The sequence below is a fragment of the Nematolebias whitei genome, chromosome 10, assembly GCF_014905685.2.
Source record: "Nematolebias whitei isolate Nwh7 chromosome 10, NemWhi1, whole genome shotgun sequence".
NCBI lineage: Eukaryota > Metazoa > Chordata > Actinopteri > Cyprinodontiformes > Rivulidae > Nematolebias > Nematolebias whitei.
Genome location: NC_056507.1, coordinates 23,827,725 through 23,847,761, shown reverse-complemented (window position 1 = coordinate 23,847,761; position 20,037 = coordinate 23,827,725).

The following is a 20,037-nucleotide window of genomic DNA, read 5'->3' as shown; positions in this document are numbered from 1 at the left end:
AGCATTCTTACTTTGCAGTTTTTCACTGATCACAGTGGTGTGTGGAACATAACCCCAGCGAAAATCGAGGGACTACTGTAGGTCTAATTTGATGGGAGCTACTTTTAGCTCACTACATTCAAACCTTAAAATATAAGTAAATATTCTACAAGTACTTTGGAGAAGAATGGCTGGTGTAGGCTACTCTCACATGCATATAGCATTGTGTACTGTGTTCAGGGGGAAAAAAGTGTTATGTAGAAATATGTGGCTTAAGTAAATGTGCCGTGACATTATGGTTACTAGACCATGAACAGCTCTGAGCCTCTCTAAGGTTACAGCGCACAGTCTCTCGCTCTATGTGTGTTTTCTCCTCTCTTTCAAGCTCACATTCACACCCACACACACCTGTCACCGAGGCCCATTAGCACCCCTGCTGAGGTTCTGTTTGGCTTTTAGACAAAGAAACAGTAGAACCCTACATGAAGACAGGACTGGCACTGTCCCTCTCTCTGTTTCCCGTCCTCCTTTGTGATGGTGACGCAAACAAAAATAATAATAATAAAAAAAAAATGTTGCTCTACCACTTACATGCTCTCTTAGTGAACCAGCTACATACAGTCCTGCAGCAGCAAGATCGCCATATTGGGTGAGATTAGAAAAGGTTAAATATAAGTATATTTTAATCGACTGAACAGTAATAAGAACAATAAATGATTAGTTAAATTTTACGAGTGAAGGAATTATGGATACACAAATGGCTTGCTGGCACTTGTGTTTCTCTCAATGCATTTTGGAAAGTTTACACTTGTGCATGTGTGTTTATGAGGGTTGTGTCGTCTTGAAATGTTCTGGTGTAGGTGTTTTTGGAGAGGAAAATAATGTCAATATGTTACAGAACAGTTTTTTCCTCACCAATGGTATCTTTGCTTTCCCTCCTACATTACACCCCCATCAGCATTGGATGGATTAAATCTGTAATAAAGACCTCCATCCATGTCTCAGCAGAAGACTTAAGAAGCATTAACAGCACAAAGAATAAGCAGTCCTGTAACCATATTTTACACCGTTCTCTATTTGTTCTGCCCTCTTTTGTTGTGTACATTTAGAGGTGTGTGCATGTTTTCCGTTTTGATCTATCTAGCTATTTGTGTATGTCGAGAGGGCTGAGATGCAGCAGGAAGGCCGAGAGAAATGTGTTAGTCATAGCTCTTAAGGCTGTGCATTTTTAGATTCCCAGCAAATGATTAGAAATGGCTTTTATTGACATTGTAAATGTGCTTTATCCAGGCAATGGGCTGCCAAGGGACAAAAAAAACTCATGCTATCAAAGCCACGTGTGGCAGACCTCCCACATTGCAGGACTATGTGGACTGTGTGTTTGTAAGTGTGTGTGCCCGTATTTGAGACTTGTTCATTGCTTCCCACTTAATTACCCCCCTTGTGAATTAACTATGGAATAGGGAACTAGCAATGGAGCATTAAATATTTTGGGTTGGGAATAATCTGTTTAGTCTTCTTTCCTTTGATCTTTAGGAAAAACGTCATTAGTTTGCAAATAATCTGCTCCATCTATCCCTCCCTGTTCACTTTTATTCCCCATCTTTTTCTCATCCCCTGTGTGGTGTCTTTATTTCTGTAGTTTCCTTTGAAAAGAGCAACCTAAATTGTTCACTTGCATAACAAAAAGGGGTAGATCGATCGAAGGAAATGTGATAGGACCAACATTCAAGAACGTGGTTCTGAGAAAACACAGACAATTTTACATCCAGCTGATTGAGGAAATGACTACAAATGGTGAGAAGAAACCGTATCTTCCAAATGCAATGACAAAAACATTAAACATGTATTAGCATGTGTTTTTTTTATGCTTGTGTTGGCTGCTAAGACAGAAAGCAGATAAGACGATTGTTAATACTGGATGAGGAGCAACCATTAGATGATAATTGGCTGACCAGATGCTCTTTATGCAGCACACAAATTACAGTCTTTAACTTGTCCGAGCTACTGGCGCAATGTGTGCTGTTGCTGCCTTGCATCAATTGGAGCTGTCACTCACTAGAAGCATGCATTTGTTTTTAGAAGTCATATTGTTTCGAGTCTGAGTTATATTAATATAAACATTTTTATATTTACTGTAGATCCGTCACTACATTAGAGAAGAATATTTTGTACTGTAATAAAGATGATTGCATAACATAGAAAGCAGAAGTCTGAGCTGTTTGCTTCATGGTTCCAGATTACTCAAATCGCTTCTCTTGTCTTTTTGGACAGGGTGACAAACTGTGTCAATGCCAAGAGAAGCATTAGCGGACACTGTACACTGCCTCCCTACCCCCAAATGGATATTAATAAACCCTGCTCCGTCTAGAATCTACTCTAAATATGCCTTCTTCTTCCTCTGCATCCTCTCTAATCCCCTACTATCTCACACTCCATCCTCCTTTTGGTTTTTCCCTTAAGTGTCAATAACTCTCGGTTGTAACACAAACACATATACACGCACGCACGCACACACACAAAAGCATAGTTGCAGTGTCAGGCTTTCCACAGGGGTTGGTATAGTTGTATAGCAGACTCTGTGGGTTTAGTAAAATCCTCATTAGGATATAGTGTAGGTGTGAGCATCCCTGCTGCTGTCTCACAACAAACTGCTTACTTCAGCTGAATACTCACAAACGCACACAGCTGCACTGGCCAACCAAAAAGAAAGACGGTCAATAACAAGCAGCAGGAAATGTTTATGTCCAATGTACGAATGCGCAAATGCCCAGACAGACTACTTTTAAATAGAAATCATCCTCTGAAAACACTAACATGAATCAAGTCTTTCCCTGACACCCGCTTCGGATGTTATCAGCCATTAAATGGTCGTTATTAGTTGTTATCATCCCCATATGTAGCGGTCAGACTGCCCCTCCTGTACCTCCCAGTGGGTTTAAAGGTACGTTGTTAGCGATGACAATAGGCTCTATTTTTAACTTTGTTAGCGCTCATAATAGCTTCACGTGGTTAGGTTTAAAGTAAAGGTTCTGGCGGTTAGGTTTACGGTCTTGGTTAGGTATAGGCACAAGGGTAAGGGAGTTAGGTTTAGGGTTGGTCCTCAGGGTCAGGTGTAAGCTTACGTTTAGGAAAAGGGTTACATAAGCTGAAAACAACTAAAAAGACACTTCCTGGTTTACCCCCATGTGACGCTGCCTATTATCAGCAATGATAACAATAACAACGTACCTTTAAACCTACTAGGAGGTAAGTGGTACAGTTTGACCGCTACATATAGAGATGATAACAACTAATAACGGCCATTTAATGGACTGATGACATCCAAAGCCGCTGTCCCTGATCCATGTCGAGATGTAATGATAAATCTTTTTTTAAACAAGACCTAATATTCAGCATTAAGTATTCAAAGTTCAAATGGTGGACAGATAAGTCTGATCAGAAGGCATGGATGTAAGAAAAATCAATTTGCCCAGTTTTCAAACTACAAACTTCTGTGAATGCAATAACATAATAACTGTAATAAAGAGGAGTGGGAGAATACTACATTTTACTGGCAACAATCCCTGTGTTCTGCCTTTTCTAATTTCTACATTCAGAAACAGGAGTCAAGTCACTGAGAACAAAGGCAAAACAATACTTTTGATCATTTTTAGTGAAGAAGAGAAGACATATTATAATGTCTTATAACAGTTCTAAAATATTATTAAAATACAATTGTCTTCTTCTTTCAGCTTTTCCCTTTTCAGGGGTCACCACAGCAGATCATCCCCCTCTATCTCACTCTGTCCTCTGTGCCCTCTGTCCTCACCCCACCTACCTCCATGTCCTCTCTAACTGCATCCATATATTTTCTCTTTGTCTTTTTCCAGGCAGCTGTGTTTCTTTCCAACAACCATCTACCAAATTAGAGAAGAATATTTTGTACTGTAATAATAATATAATAATATAATAATACCCACTATCCAACGACTTCTAAATCTAAATACAGTAGTCCTTCGCTACTTCACAGTTTTTCAAAATAAGATTGGACAAAACATACAACTGGCTGATGGATGGATGAGCCGCACGATCGGCATGAATTTTTTATTTAAAATGAATTATTTTAAATTATTTAGCACCTGTTGCACCTGTGTGCAGCCCACACTACAGAAGAAACTTCCTCCTGCAGCTTCTCCTCCCTCCTCTGTCGATCTCTGTTCTGCAGTGAAGAACTGGCAGGTGGCAGAGTGCAGCCGTGGCAGAGAGCTGAGTTCATCACATGCTGTGCGCTTTAGAGCATTTAGAGTTCAGAAACATTGTTTAGAATATTGCAAGAGTGTGGGAAGCGTTTATATACTTTGTATTAAAATGAACTACTACTTACTACTACTATTCCTACTTTGCTGTTTTTCACTTATCGCTGGGCTTCAGGGTACGGACCCCCTGCAATCATTGAGGGACTACTATATTCATGTTAAACAGGTTCCAAAGTATTAGTACACTCTAAAATGCTGGGTAAAAAAACAACCCAATTTGTAACCCAGCTCTAGGCTGATTTTGGACCAAGCCAACTCTGGGTTGTTTTAACTCATCAGGGTTAGGTTACCAGTTTGATCAAACTTTTTGACTCAATATTAAGACAAAGTGACTCAGCATAGTACCAAACAGCCATAACCTAGCATAAGAGTTATTGTAATAAGCCACAGTGTTTGGTGTGTAAATTACAGAGACAGAGTAACAAAAACTTTTGTAGACTCTGAGAATAAAACTGCACATTTATTTCCAAAGTTTTCATGATGTAAGGATGGTACCATTTGGTGGCCCGGTTTTGTGTCTGTGTTCACTAGTGTTTTCTCTTTAGTTCAATTGGTGCCACCCTTGTCTCGTCACAGCTGTTTGTAATCATGTCTCGTCTTGTCCCTGTATATAAGTCATCTGTTCTGTCTTGTTCTTTGTCGCGTCGTACCCGTTGGGTATCCAGTGTTCTCCTGCGTCTCCTGAGTCTTCCCTGAGCTTCCTGAGTCCTTTCTGAGTTTCCCCCTGAGCCTTCTGTTTCATGTAAGTTTTGCTGCCACGTCAGCTTGTTATTTTGTTCTTTATTTGTCATTAAAATATTTATTTTTGTAATCTGCCGAGTTGAGTCCTGTCTGCACAACTGGGTTCGTCCCTGACCTCAAATCCTGACACATGATTTCTATTTCTGCTCTGCTTAGTATCTTATTTTGTTACAGGGTCTCCTGCTGCTCATGCAAAGACAAAAACATCCAACTACAAACACAGTGGGTGGTAAACGTAATTTCCCATGTTAACTGGTTGTTGTTACTTTATCTGTTTTTGGGGTTAATATTTGTACTTTTTTAATATGTATATACCATCTCAGGGCCGAGATTATGTAAAGGCAGCGAAGCTGACATTGAACCAGAAAGTTGCAGGATCAACTCCCTGCCATGCCCACATGTCGTGGTGTCCTTGAGCAAGACACCTAACCCCTAACTGCTCCATGCTTGCATAGATGCCCACTGCTCCACCTGGGTGTATCTCAGGTGTGATGGGTTAAATGCAGAGAAGAAATAAATTCCTTGTTTTATGGGAACATCCAGTGATGACAACACATAGTACTTTAAGGGCTTTAACTTCAGAGTCAACACAGACTTTGCAGTAACTGTGGGATGTTCCATCAACACTATTTAGCAAAGGTGTCTTCTTTGCATTGCAACTGATAAAAAAAAAATGCAAATAGGCAACCAAGCTCCAAACTGAAAAATAACATCTTCATCAATTTTAACTACAACTAGAATGCTAAAATAAGACATCCAAAACCAATCATTTTGGCTTTATTTGAGTGTTTGCTTGGTTTTGTTACATGATGTTAAAAAAATATATATATATTTTTCTTTTAGGCATTGATTTTGTTGAGGTTCTTGGAAACCTTTGATATTTGTGCTATTCAAAATGTTCTGGATTTTACAGTGCATGTGTTTTCAGTTTACTGAAGATGATTCTCAGTTTAGAAAATGCTCATTTATTTACATTTGGCTTTTAAAGTTGCAAAGCAATAAACCTAATCAGCAACAGTATTTACCTACTTTTTTTTTCTAAAAAAAAAAAACAAATCTACAATCACCAAACAACAACACAGAGGTAAGAATAAAATGTGCTTAAATCACACATTTGCAAACAAAACAACAAAAAATAAATAAATGTCTGCACATATTTAAAGCATGTCTGACTGGATTTGCACAGGAAATTCCTCCACATGTGAGCATGTTAGCAGAGCACTGTGACTAATGATGGCTCTATTTCTATTCAAGAGAATGATGCCAGATGTTTTGTTACTCTGCACATGGTAGGTCTGTCTGATTTCAGTGCTCGGCTGCAAAGAACACCTGTGTCGGCTCTGTGTTGTGAAAGTCATGGACATGACGAGCATGCACACGATAAAATTAGCATGCATTTAAATGTACTTGTTTGAGCACATTCCTCTGTATCTTTCTCCCTTTTCCTCTCACACATCCACTTACACTTGAAGGGCTGCTCATTTGACTAACAGACCTCATTACACGGGTGGATGGACCATCGACCCCTTAGTGGCGGAATTAAAGAAATCTCCCTTTTCTTCTTTTTCCTCCAGAGTGTGTGACATGATGTCCTGGGGTTATTTACCTGCTCTCTGTAGCAAGACATCTAATCTCACCTACAACCCTGAGACCTTATAGCTTAAAAGTTTGTTTCAGATTTAGGTAAAATGTGACTTTCCATTGAAAAAGGCATAGGGTGAATGCAATTCTGAGAAAGTACCAGTTCAAGTATATGGATAACAGAACACAAAACTGCAAGATCTAAATGTCTCAGTATAAGCCCCAGACTTAACCTTTTTTGACAGAAACTGTGTTGAGATTTTTTTAAATTCTTGTAACAGAAGAGATGAAAGGCGTAGAAGGTTTGAGACCAGAGGAAGACGAGTTTCAGGATGAAACAATAGATCATTTTGAGAAGTGTTGGGTCCAGTGTGACTTGAATACTTTAGTTTCACATGTACAGTACACCTCCAGATGCAGGAAGAGGGCCACCTGCATCATGAAAGACCCCACTCACCCAGCACACACTTTTTTGTCCCGCTCCCCCCAGGAAGGAGGTTAAGGAGCATTAAATGAAGAACCACTAGATTGAGGAACAGCTTCTACCCTGAGGCTGTTAGACTCATGAATCTCTAACCCTCACACAGTGACTGCTGGAAATGGGCACCAGTGACCCCCACGACCCAAAAAAGAAGAAGTGAGTAAAGATGATGGATGGATGGATGGATGGATGGATGGATGGATGGATGGATGGATGGATGGATGGATGGATGGCATTTGTTTCTTTTTGTTATTGACAGTAATTTTTTTAACCTGTTAAATGTCACCAAACAAGAGGCAGAAAACGCCTGAATTAAATGTACCCAAATTAAATCAAATGCTGTTCTTGAACCCTTCGGAGTAAATTCAAAAGAACGGTCTCTTTGTAAGCCAGGTTCTTATAAATATTGTAACAGTAACTAGTATGTAGTTGTTGAAGGTGAAACACAAAAAATCTTTTTTTTCTCATCTAAAATTTATAATTTATTTATATTTATGCATATGGAGGGATGTAGGGATGGACTGGAAAATTATATGAGGGAGCAGCATCAAGTCTTGCCTAATACCAGTTCAAATTTGATAACTATAGTACCAGAAATAATTATTTTGGACATATTTTTATGAGAGTATGGCCATGCATATTTGAATGTGTCAAAATGGAGTCCAAAATGTCCTCAAAATTGGACACCAACATCATAAAGTGGTAATGCTTAAATTATTTAACATACAGTCATCAACAAGGGCTCTAATGAAAGGTTAAAACTACTGGAATAATATTCTCATCAGATTAAAATTCAGTATTTTATTAATAAACAGTAAGGAGGCACACAGCAACACCACCACATGCAGCTGAAAACATGACAAAAAGAGCCAGTGCCAGTTAACATCATGAACATTTAAAAAGGTAAATGTTCCCCCAAACATATTAAGTTCATAATTTTAGAGCAATTTAAGTTCTAAAAAAAATGTTTGTTTTTTGGGTAACCAGATTTATTTGGTTTGTAGGACAAAACTGGTCCAATTGTAGTTATTTTACTTTAAAAGTAAAAACATGAATAAAGCATTTTGTAGGTTGTACTTTGAATTATAAAATCTCCTTGGAAGAGATTTCTGATGGTAAACAGCTTGTTTGGAGTAAGAGTAGTTTATGATCATGGTTATAAATGCCTTTTAAATAACCTCAAAATTGAACAAAACAGTTCTAAATGATCAGCTTTGTATGCCAAAAATTAATTCAGACATGCTGTTTTAAAAATGGAAAGTCTCAAATTGAGAATTTTAACCAATTAGCGTGTAGACCTCAATATCCAAGAATATATTTGAAGGGGGATTGAGCATAGGACTGTGCAAAGAGATGGGTAGATGTACACTATCCCATGGCCTTTCCAGCACATTCAATTAAACATCATTGAAAGTTGCGTTCAATTCCAGATGTTTTTTCAAACAAAATTAAACAAAAATCTATCAACCAAAGCTTGAAAGATTTATAGCTAACCACAAAACCTGTTGTCAGGCTTTCTAAAAGCTTCCTGGGTGCCCTCATTTTTATTGTAAGCCTTTGCCTTTGTTTTGTTTCTTTAAAAGTGTAAAACATGTAGAGTTGATGAAAAGCCTCTACTTAAAAGTGAAATATAGTGCATTTAATGTAATTCCTTTTGGAAAGGAATAACTTTCTACTTACTTAGCTGTTCAAAGTCACTGAATATGTGATCAGCCAAACTTTTAAATGTCACTGTACATGCATCTGAAGCCTCGGCAACACATGTGAAACGGCATGCTAATTTCACTTCACACCTTCAAAGGCCAGTTTTTATTTGATACATATATTAGTCAGTTCAGTCCTCATAAAAGTGCTACTTCTGTTTATTGTGATTGTAAGGCAATCAGGGGTTCCAGATGTGTCCGGTAGACTCTAGACTTGTTGTGCAATCTGTGACCACTTCCATAGACGCCTAAATTATCATGACAACTTTAATTAACATGATGGCAAACAGTTAAATCGCCCACCCCAGCCGGGCTTAGGTCAACGGGGTGACACATCACAGTCAAACAATCTTGACATCCTTTTATTTTATTTTATTTTTTTCAAAATTCTGGGCGAATGCACTCTCACACAGGCAGACAGACTCACAAGCGTGCACTGCTCATTTCACAGCACAAAGACATGAGCTGAGATTTACTGCTCATGGCGTACACCATTACAAACCCTGTGAGATGTAAAAACTGTAACTGGATTTTGGAACAGCTTGAAGCCATGCCTCATTTTTGAGATTTCAGCTGAGACAGAGGTGATCAAACAGTGTAACTTGGTGGAGCAGACGTGTGTGCGTCTCGTGTCGCCGTGAAATATTTTGAGGGAGAAGAAAACAAACTCACAGTTCCCCTTCTTTCTCACAGTCCCTTACTTTAGCAATCCTCTCAGCCTCCATGAGAAATCTTCAGGGCATTTAGATCACTTTTGGTCACTGGCATCTCTCATTTCCCTTTCCTCTTTTATTCTCCCATCTACTTCTGCTCATATATTGCTTCCCACCTACCCTGAAGCCTCCATATCCACTAAAGATGTCAGACAATGGTTTCACACTGATCGGATGAGACAGTGTGTCAGTTCCATCACAGGCCACAGGGAACAGTTGGAGCAAGTGATATTGCTTGTGAGAGTGTGCTAGAGAGTGAGAGTCTGCATGTATGTGTGTGTGGCGGTGTGTGCATCAGCATATGAAATTGCAAAGGTCCAGATAGGTGTGGATGTGTGTTTGTCTGTGGCGCTGTGACGTCAAGACCCTGCCTGAGAGACCATGCAGAGGAAGAAGAGGGAATGAAAAGAGAGCTGGGATAAGCAGGAGATGTAATTGGAGCAAAGGGAAACCTCACTGATGTCACGGCAGATAGGAATCACACGCAAACACACTTTTCATTTCTGATAATACGTCTTTAAAACTGATTTAACATACCGTAACTAACCCAACAACGTTAAGCTGGGTCATCTGACGGTTTCTTTTTTTTTGTTGTTGAGGCATTTCGTCCTTCACCCTAAGGATTGGGTCAGTCCGAGGAGCTACATCAAACTCAATCCCACAAGCAGCACACTCACATAGTGGAAAGAAACAGTTCGCTGGTGATTAAATGGTTTCTGGGGCCCACCCCGTCGACTCCCCTGAGGCAGCCATAGCCAAAGTGGTTCAAAACACCAAAGTTCATGGTCAATAGTCCACATACAAATCCAACAAAGTTAAGTCAAGTCATCTGGACGGTTTCTTTTTTTCTTTCTTACCTGGATTATTGAGCATTAACTTTGATGTCAACATAAATAAGGTTTTATGCTGCATGTATCATAAATTACAACTGTAGGAAAGATTTGAAAAAGTAACTTTAAGAAGTATTCAAGAACCTTTCAATATGACAAAAAGTGAAATCTGAGCTAATGAAATGGGGGATGACTAAACTTTTTCACTGTACTGCAAATACGAATTCAAATGAATGAAAAGAGAAACATGCAGCAAATGATCTGTAGCAAGAACACATCTTTCAAACTTTATTTTTATTTTTATTGTGATTACTATTACTTAAATCATTGTTGTAAGGCATATAGATTCTGTGACATTAAGACATCTTGAATGCTGCTGATTAGAAGCTTCTCAATCAAACAAACCAAAGTAAAAACAATGTGTGAAAGTTACCACATATTTTTCCAACAAAGACTTCATGCACGGTATCAAATTAAAAGTCCCCTTTGAATTTACTTCAACAGAAAGCTTCCTGCCCTCAACAGAATTATAATTAGTAATCGTCCCAAATGCAATTTACTGAACTAATCTTAAGTGGTTCTGGATGAGTGAACCAAATGACACAAATATTCAGTGGTAATAAATATTGGTGGCTGGCCTGCATGTTGACCATGACCTCAGTCTGGCCTTTATTTTATCCTGGCATTTGTACAAGGAATACATATACAACATACATATTTGTTAAAGTTTGTGCACAAATTCATAATGATAAACAAAAATGTATATATATTGGACATCTTTAGCTTTGCATTCCTCTGAGAACTGTTGTCAGCAGGCAAATGATTACAAAAGCAAGCCTGCACTAACAAGAAAATGTTTGAAATTACTATTAAAATGGGAAAAAAACACATTTTACTTTTTATTTAAAACATTTATTTTCAGGAATGACAGAACAGTAAATTGTGGACAGAAAACACGAGCAAGGTTTGATATAAAATAAATAATACTAAATGCTTTGACTGTGACACGGTGGCTCAGTTGGTAAAGTTGCCGCCTCTCAGCAAGAAGGTTGCCGGATCCAATTCCGGCTGTGGGCCTTTCTGGGTGGAGTTTGCATGTTCTCTCCATGCATGCATGGGTTTCCTCCCACAGACCAAAAACATGCATGTTAGGCTGACTGGTAAGTCTAAATTGTCCCTAGGTGAGAGAGAGAGAGTGGGTAAAGATAATAGATAAATTATATTTTGGCTTGCACACAAGAAGAATTTGAAAAATATAAGAACACATCACTTTCAGAGTGTCAATGTTTTATTGTTTTAACTCAGTTTTATTTAATATCTTTATGGATTTTTTACATGTCCCTTGAAAAAAACATCAGCATTTTTTAATGTAAATTTGAAACGACTTCCAGAAAAAGACGCACATGCAGCAGTGTCTTTCCCTGTGGAGAGCAGTAGTTTGCCCCAACAGAGAAAATCTAGTATAATGTGATGAGTATTGCAACTGTATGCCATTGAAATACACACTTATTCTCACAGCCAAACACACACACACACACACATGCACACACATTTCTACACTCTTCTGCACAGGCCTTGAGCAGATGGATAAAGTTGTGAGGATCTGGCCAGAGGAATGATGCATGACAGGGACAGCTGGGCTGAGCTCATTTCATTCAAAAATATACAACCTTAGTCAGGGGCAAAGTTTCAAAATGAGACACAAGTGTAAACACAAAGAATGTCTTTCATCCAAATACTCGGAGGAAAAAGGTTCTATTATTCATTTCAAATAGGTCTGCATGTGAGTTAATGGAGCCAAATGATTATGCCAGCGGCTGCATCTCTTCCTTTAATAAATCTGTTAACATGATTCTAATGTTCTATACAGACATTGCCTCATTTATGTTTATTCTTTTGTCCATTTGAACATCGTCTCACATTATGCATGATGGACAGCCTTTCAAACATAGTTGTAAAACATGCATTTGCTGCAATTATTCATTTATTTATTGTCATAAAAAATTGCACAAACAATATTTTGATTGTTTCTCCTTTTATTTTTGTATAGTAGATAAAATGTATAAATTGTTCATGTTTCACAACACATGATAAAGTAATCATTAAGGGGAAATGATGTAATGCATCATCGTTGAAAATAATTATGACATGTTATAGACAATAGCTGATTTTATATATTGTGCGAAACAAAACATTAAATTAATATGCTATTTCATTTAAACTGTTAAATGTATGCAGATTATTATTAATACTTTATTCTTACAATATCTTCATTGGTTGTTTGTCTTGTCAAGTCTCGGAGGAACATGTAAACAAAGCACTTTATGTTTAACAAAGTAGTGCATCTAAAGGTAATGAGCCATTAAATTTGTATCATTTTGCTACACTAATACTTATAAAAAACTGCCTAATGCGCAATTCATTTTTCTAGTGATAAAAAAACCTAAATTTTTAAACAAGTAAATGTTTTTAGTGCCACTCAGAACTGATGTGAGTAGACTACAGATGTATGCCACAAATACATTTATAAATCAAATGTAAAACTAATATGTGTCATGAATCTCAGATTACACCTCTCAAGTCGCACTTTTAGATTTATATCACAGCTGACTGAGGGAAGATTTACAGCTACAATAAAAACAAATAGTGATTTGTGGAAGGAAGGCCAGTGAAACATTTCTCTTATCTGAATATTTCATACAGAACGGTGCTGTAACAGAAAAGCGTTCTATTTTTAATGACCTCTGAGGGGATGACTGCTGAACCTTGAGCAGATGCTGTAAAACAAAGTTTAGCATTTCATGACTATTTATGTTGTTGTCTTTGAGTTGATTTTGACTATTCTTATTCCACGAAAGGGAAAGAATAAAAAGAACTGAAAAACTAACTGATCATATTTGTAACTGTCTTTCTGCAGCTCTAGAGCAACAAACTATGACCTTCCATGACCTTTCATGGTTTGTTGCTTTGAGACCTTTGAGATCTTTCTGATGAAAATATAGTCAATATTTGTCAGAATTACAGTACAAAATAAGAAATTTGAAAGACGGCACAAAAGGTGATCTGAATATGTATTCATAAATGAAATCCCACAGATTTAGAGTAAATTGGCATAAACCATTGATTAAAATATAATAACTTGGGTTGTTTGTTCAAGTGAGTGTTTGCATTTACACTCGTGGTAAGTGAGAACGTAACGTGTTTGGAAATCAATAGCTTAAAAGGCTTAAAATGTTAGTGTGTTAGGCAGAATGCCCATTCCCCGGTGTGTCTATAGAGCAACTGACAGCCATTCACAGTGTGCTGTCATTATCCACTGAGCTGAACTTAAGAGTCAATAGAGAGCAAAAAGCTTTCATTGTGTTCCGATAGTTCCCAAAAGAATAAGACAGAGTGCACAAGCAATGCAATGTAAGATGATTGTTGTGTTCTTGTGTTTCGGTGTGATGCAAATTCAGATCATTTTCAGGAACTACAATAGAACAGAGATAACCTCTCAGGGCAAAAACTGTGGGAGATAGCTGGACTGATTCTCACAGACTTAAAAGTATCGCCTTGTCTTGAGTATTAACATTGCTGCTGAAATTTTGCCATCTATGAATCTGGTTTTGTTGCACACAGACTTGTTATGTCATACAGGATTGTAGGATTGCTATGTAGGGTTGTATGACCTCACACGATCTATTAGTGCTCAGGGTAAATGTTGGGAATGACTCCCAGCTACTACCATACCAAATTTTAGCTCAATATCTGTAAAACTGGTTAAATACATTCATCTTAAATTGAGTTTCATTAAACTATGTTCATTGGTTCATTTTGCTAACACAACAGACAAGCACATGCACACGTGTACAAATGAGATTGCCTACCTTTTGGCGGGTCATGATTTAAAAAGCCCATTTCTTTGTCACGTGTCATGTATTGTCTGTTATGAGGGTAGCTGGTCATAAACAAGAACTCATATAGAGGCTCAAAACCCTTCAAGTTGACAACGGTAATAAGTTGGGTAGACATAAATAAAACGATTATATGGAATAAAAATGGGACTTTAAATGTCAACTTCAGTACAAGACAAATATTTTCTTGTTATCCTAAAATCAGTTTAATGTAATCTCAAATGAAAAACAAGAAAAAAATCCACTTGTACCAATTTAATGTTTTAAAAAATGTACTAAGCCAACCCACACTTAAGGCATAAACTGACATTAAATAAAATGAAGCTAAAATCTGTGATGCACCTTCAGAAAGTCTGGAAAGCAATTGTTCATGTCCAATTTCAAAGATCACAAAAAAGTGAACCTACTTGCAAATGTCTCAAGATGTTGGAAAATGTGAAGCAACAGTTTGTATTCCAAATATAAATTAAAATGTGATAGATTACTCTTACATACATAAACTATCTAATGCATCATGAGTGTGTTCATGCTGCTCATTGATACTGATGGGACTCATGTACCTGTAAAGACGTTAGAAAAACATTGTGGTACTTGAATGGTTGCCAGCGAAATAATTAACTCATCATCCATCTCTGTGGGTAAAGAAACAGCGGTTAACATTGTTTTTCCGTTCCTCCGCTCCCTTGTCTTGTGCTATTTGTCCTTTGCAAGATAAGCTTTTGTCTCAACTTCTGCACAAGGTCTATTAGGAACTGAACACTGCAATTTACTGCTGATGAATTACGCTTTATCATTATGAATGACGAAGGGTGATAGTTTGTAGCTCAGCATAAAGTCAATTATAGAGTGAAATCATAGTACTGTAAACCATGGAGTACACATAAAAGCAAAATTACTGCCTATAAAAAACAAATTAATTATTTCAGGGCTGTTTTGTAAAGGTTTCATCTTGAATTTCTTTATTTTGTAAAGCATGCCACTGGTTCCTAGTAATTGATCCAATAATGCTATACAATATACTCATGAAGAGACTTTTTTTATTTTAAACATTCCCCATTAATTGTGGACAAACCGTACAATTCTCGTTTTTCAGTTGTGCAAACATTTACACAGCTGAAAAATCTGACAGAGCAAGTACAAGCAACAAATTGCGACTGCCTGCTTCATAAGACAGTAATAGGAAGAGAAATTTAATAAGTAAGAGGAGATATGGGTGAATCGGTTTCCCTTTGGTACTACTAGACGTGCTCATTGGGATTTCTGGCTCAGATCAAGAAGACAAATGTTTTGTTTTATTGCAGTAGTTTTGTGCCTGGGAATGGATTTGGTTGTGCAATGGTGAGGCAAGTGAAAACATCAGCACATGGATGGATGTTTTTTGATGAAATAAAACTGGACAGCACTTTGTCTGCTTAACCAAAGAAAAACTGCATGTGCACAATATTTCTCTTCCATTTTTCATACCTGTTTATCCTTTTCAAGGTCGAAGAGGAGTTGGAGTCTATCCCAGCTGTCGCCAGGGAGGAGGATGTTGAGCCCTTAACAGATTTCTCGTCTACAGGGTCAATCAGAGATACACAATACAAACAACTGTCCACACATACAGTTAAGGTCATTTTAGTGTCAACAATTAAGCTAACGTGGGTGTTTTTGAATGGGAGAAAGCCAAAGTCTCCCCCCCACCACCACCACCACACACACACACACACACACACACACACAAAACCTACATGCAAAAGGGAAACATAAAAGCTCCTTATTGCCAAGATTTTAGATGCAATGTTTTTGCTTAACATTTGTTGCCATGAAAAGCAAGCAATCGTGTAATTGCGTGTGGTTTTTATCTGTCTATTAGCAACATATCTATTGAACCAGTGGGGAAATTTAAAAGAAACTAAAAAAAATCAACAATAAAGGTACATCGGCAACTGATTAATATTTGGCGTCAAGCTGATCCAAGATGGCTGCCATTGGAAATTGATTTTCGTAAACACAAAAACGATTATAAGTCAGCCCTTCTTAAAAAAAAAAAAATAGCTAAAAATTTAACCTGGTAGTAGACAACAAGTCGACGAGGGACAAGACGGCCCCCAGAAACCATCTTAGCTCCAGCAAACAGGTTGGTCCAGTTAAGGAGTTTACTGCTTGGTGGGGAAACAGTTTACTGGAACTCCTCTGACTGATGAAGCCCTCCGGATAGAAGGCGAAACGTTTCTATAAAAAAGAAACTGTCCAGATGACACAACTGAGAATAATTGGAACCTGGTAGTAGCTGAGACTGTTTGTCAGCACATACTCCAAGCACTACCTGTATGTGTTAGACCAGGGCTATTCAACTGGCGATGACTTCAATCTGGCCCAAATCATAATTTATTTATTTTTTTTAAATGTGTGTGTGTGTGATGGGGGGGGGGGGGGGGTTCTGGGTTTGGGTTTTAGGCTCTGTTTATTGCATTTATGATTCAATCCAATAAAATAAACAAATTTAAATGGAAACAGATTATTGTAAACTTTGGTTTATTTAATTATTTTAATCGCTGGATGTCCGGCCTCTGAGTTGTTGGCTTTCAGAAACTGTGGCCCCCTGAGCAGTTTTGTTGAATAGCCCTGTATTGGTCCTTTGTTTAGCTTGTTGTGCAGCAAATAAGTAAAAATGTGAAAAAAATGGAATATCAGAAGTCGAATATTTAGTGCAAATGTCTTTACCTTGACAACAGTTTCTGCTACTAATGTTTTAATATGTTCAGTGAAATCCTAAAATCAGAGGTGGGAGGAGAGCACTTTAACTGTCTAAGTGCAGAATAAAGAGGCTTCCACTCGCACTGTGTGAGTGCAAGGTTCCTCATCATGATAAAATATCATCATGATCACCCTTTTCCTATAAAATCTCAGACTTCTTACTGTAAGTCACTGTGATGAGTGGAAGACCTGCCTCCTGTAATTAATGTTTGGAAAGAAAAAGGCCTGACTGTTTTAAAAAGCTCTTTGATTTTTTGGATTTTTTATCCGTCTGTATTTCATGTAGGGTCATTTATCCCCTCACTCACCCAAGCTTGGGCTAAATTGCGAGCACTGCAGTGATTTAGAGGCTTATATAAAGCTGTCATGTGCACAAAAATCAAGACAAATCTGAAAAGAAAGACACAGGGTAGATCTTTTGGGTATGTATGAAGAGTTGTGTGTATGCATGCTGGTGGATGTGTGTTTTCCACATATTGTCTCCATATATCATTTAAAAACGTTCAACCTCCAAAGAAGCCTCTCTTTCATTTCAACACATCAGTCATTCAACTAAAGAATACCAGCGATTATTAATGTTTAGAAAAAAAAAAATCCTCAATTTTACCTCTGAGTTTATGAATCAAATGTATCAAAGCAGGTTGTTTTCCACTATGTAGCTGTGCTGCAAATAGGAGAGGCTGGTTATTTGTCATAGAAAGAGCTTTGAGAAAACATAGATAAAAATAAAATGTAGCGAACCAATGAGATGTAGAGGCAGTCATGTAAAAGGCAGTAAAAAAACAGCAAATGATAATAGTTGAGGAATAGGTCTGGAAACGGATGTTAGGCAGGACTGTCATCGTGCACAGATCATTTTTCTAAAATTGAACCACGTGGTGTAAGCCTGATAATGTTCACATTAGTGTTTGTGTATGCGCACGAGGAAAAGTGAGTGAGTGACTGTGAAGAGTAGTAGACCGAGTAAGTCTATCACTTTTTTTTGAAGTGCAAAACCTCACTTATAAATTACTAAAGATCCGAGAGAGCAATATGAAATACTGTCACTTTCAAACCATATGCAGAGGGCACTTTATGGTCTAACGTTCTTTTAAATATATATATCTGATTCAGGTTGACGGTGAATTTGCTCACATAAACATGCATTCTTCTTCAGGCTTTCCCTCTCCCAGGTGTTCGTGTTCATTCAAATCCTTCCTCATTTGGTGTGTGTAGCTGCCTATCAGAACAGCATCACCCTCGCAGCAGAGCGAGTCAATGAGCAGGGTGACATGCAGAGCCGTTATCTTTGCTGTCAGGTCGTATGTGTCAGTGACATGATAAGGATTTTCTCAGGTGGCACTTTAAATTCAGGTGACACATATTATAGATGGAAAGATGTGAGTAGTAAAAAGACAGAAAAAAAAATGGGAGGCAGGGAAAAAAAAAGATGCATGTTTAAAACAGTATACCACGGTGAATAAAAATGGACATGTCCTATATATAGTTTAATAATTTTCTCTGGGTTTTGTAGATAAACAATAGAGTAGTAGATATACTGTAATTAAAGTATTGGCTTACTGTAAAATGTAATTATTATTGTTGGATTATACAGTTTTACTGTCATGGGTTTAAATAGTTTTGATACAAGAAGCATTTTTTTAAGGTTTCCCTATTATATAACTGAATATTAATTAGTTGTTAAGAAATATAGCTGCAACAAAAACAGTTATTTAACTGATAGAAAGTTGAATGTGTTACAGAGACAGGGGTATGGTTCAAATCAGAGTTTACCAATGCCTTGGAGGTTTTTGAAGCAATGAGACAACTGATGATGTCACCTGCAGCGGTTCTACAAATAACACAAATGACCTATCTTTCTAGATTATGTGGGCAAATACAAATACTGCTAATATGGTACAGAGGCGTTATTTTGAAGTTAGATCAGTATTACAATGTGTAGCTGAAAGAAGAAACATGTTAGAGTTTGTCTGTACAGCTTTGTCTCAGTGAAGCACACAATGCTGCATTCCAAATATCTCAATTCTTAATTCAGTTTATTTATATAGCACCATATCACAACAAAGTTGTCTCAGTGCACTTTAGAGGAACATTCACATACCTGTACATAAAAAAGCCAATTAGTAAAGTTCTATATCTGAGGAATCCAGCAGACAAGTTGAATCTTGGTTTCGTTGTAGTCTCCCATCCTGAGCAAGCACAGTGGCAACAGTGGAAAAGAAAAACTCTCTTTTAAAAGGAAGAAACCTCCAGCAGAACCAGGCTCAGGACAAGCAGCCATCTGCTTTGACCGGCTGGTTTGAGAGGACAGGAAGGAGAGGCAAACAAACACAAAATGGCAGGTCCAGATATAGATGCAGGTGTACCTGAAAGACAAAAACACATGTCAAGGATAATAATTATAAAAAAAAAAACATAATTACAAATACAAAACAGGTTGAGCAGAGTAAGTAACGACAGTAGTATAGTGAAGAAATGTGGTCAGTTTGTCCTCCAGCAGTCTAAGCATATTGTAACATAACTAAGGGATAGCTCAGGAAACCCAAGCCAACCCTAGGATTGATCAAAAAGGAAAGTCTTAAGCCCAGTCTTAAAACTGGACAATGTGTCAGCCTCACAGACAGAAATTGGAAATTTGTTCCACAAGAGAGGAGCCTGATAACTGAAAGCTCTTCTTCCCATTCTGGTTTTGGAAACTCTAGGAACCGCAAGTAAACCTGCAGTCTGAGAGTGAATATCCCCACAATGTCCTTGTTACTGCACCAAGATGTTCTTTTAACCCCCATATTTCCCATAATGATCAATAGAAGCTGATATGCATTCTGTGTGCTGACAATGTCTCCTCTTCAACTTGCAGAAAATTTAGGATCTCATTGATGACATTAGTTATTTAATTAATAATTAAGTTGATAAGTTTCATAGTACACCTATCTCTCTGTGTGTGTGTGGGTGTGTGTCTCCAACAGTGGTTGTTGGACATGAGCACCACTGACCCCTGTGAGAGGGAAAACAAGAACCGAGTACAGATGATGTATGTATGTATGTATGTATGTATGTATGTATGTATGTATGTATG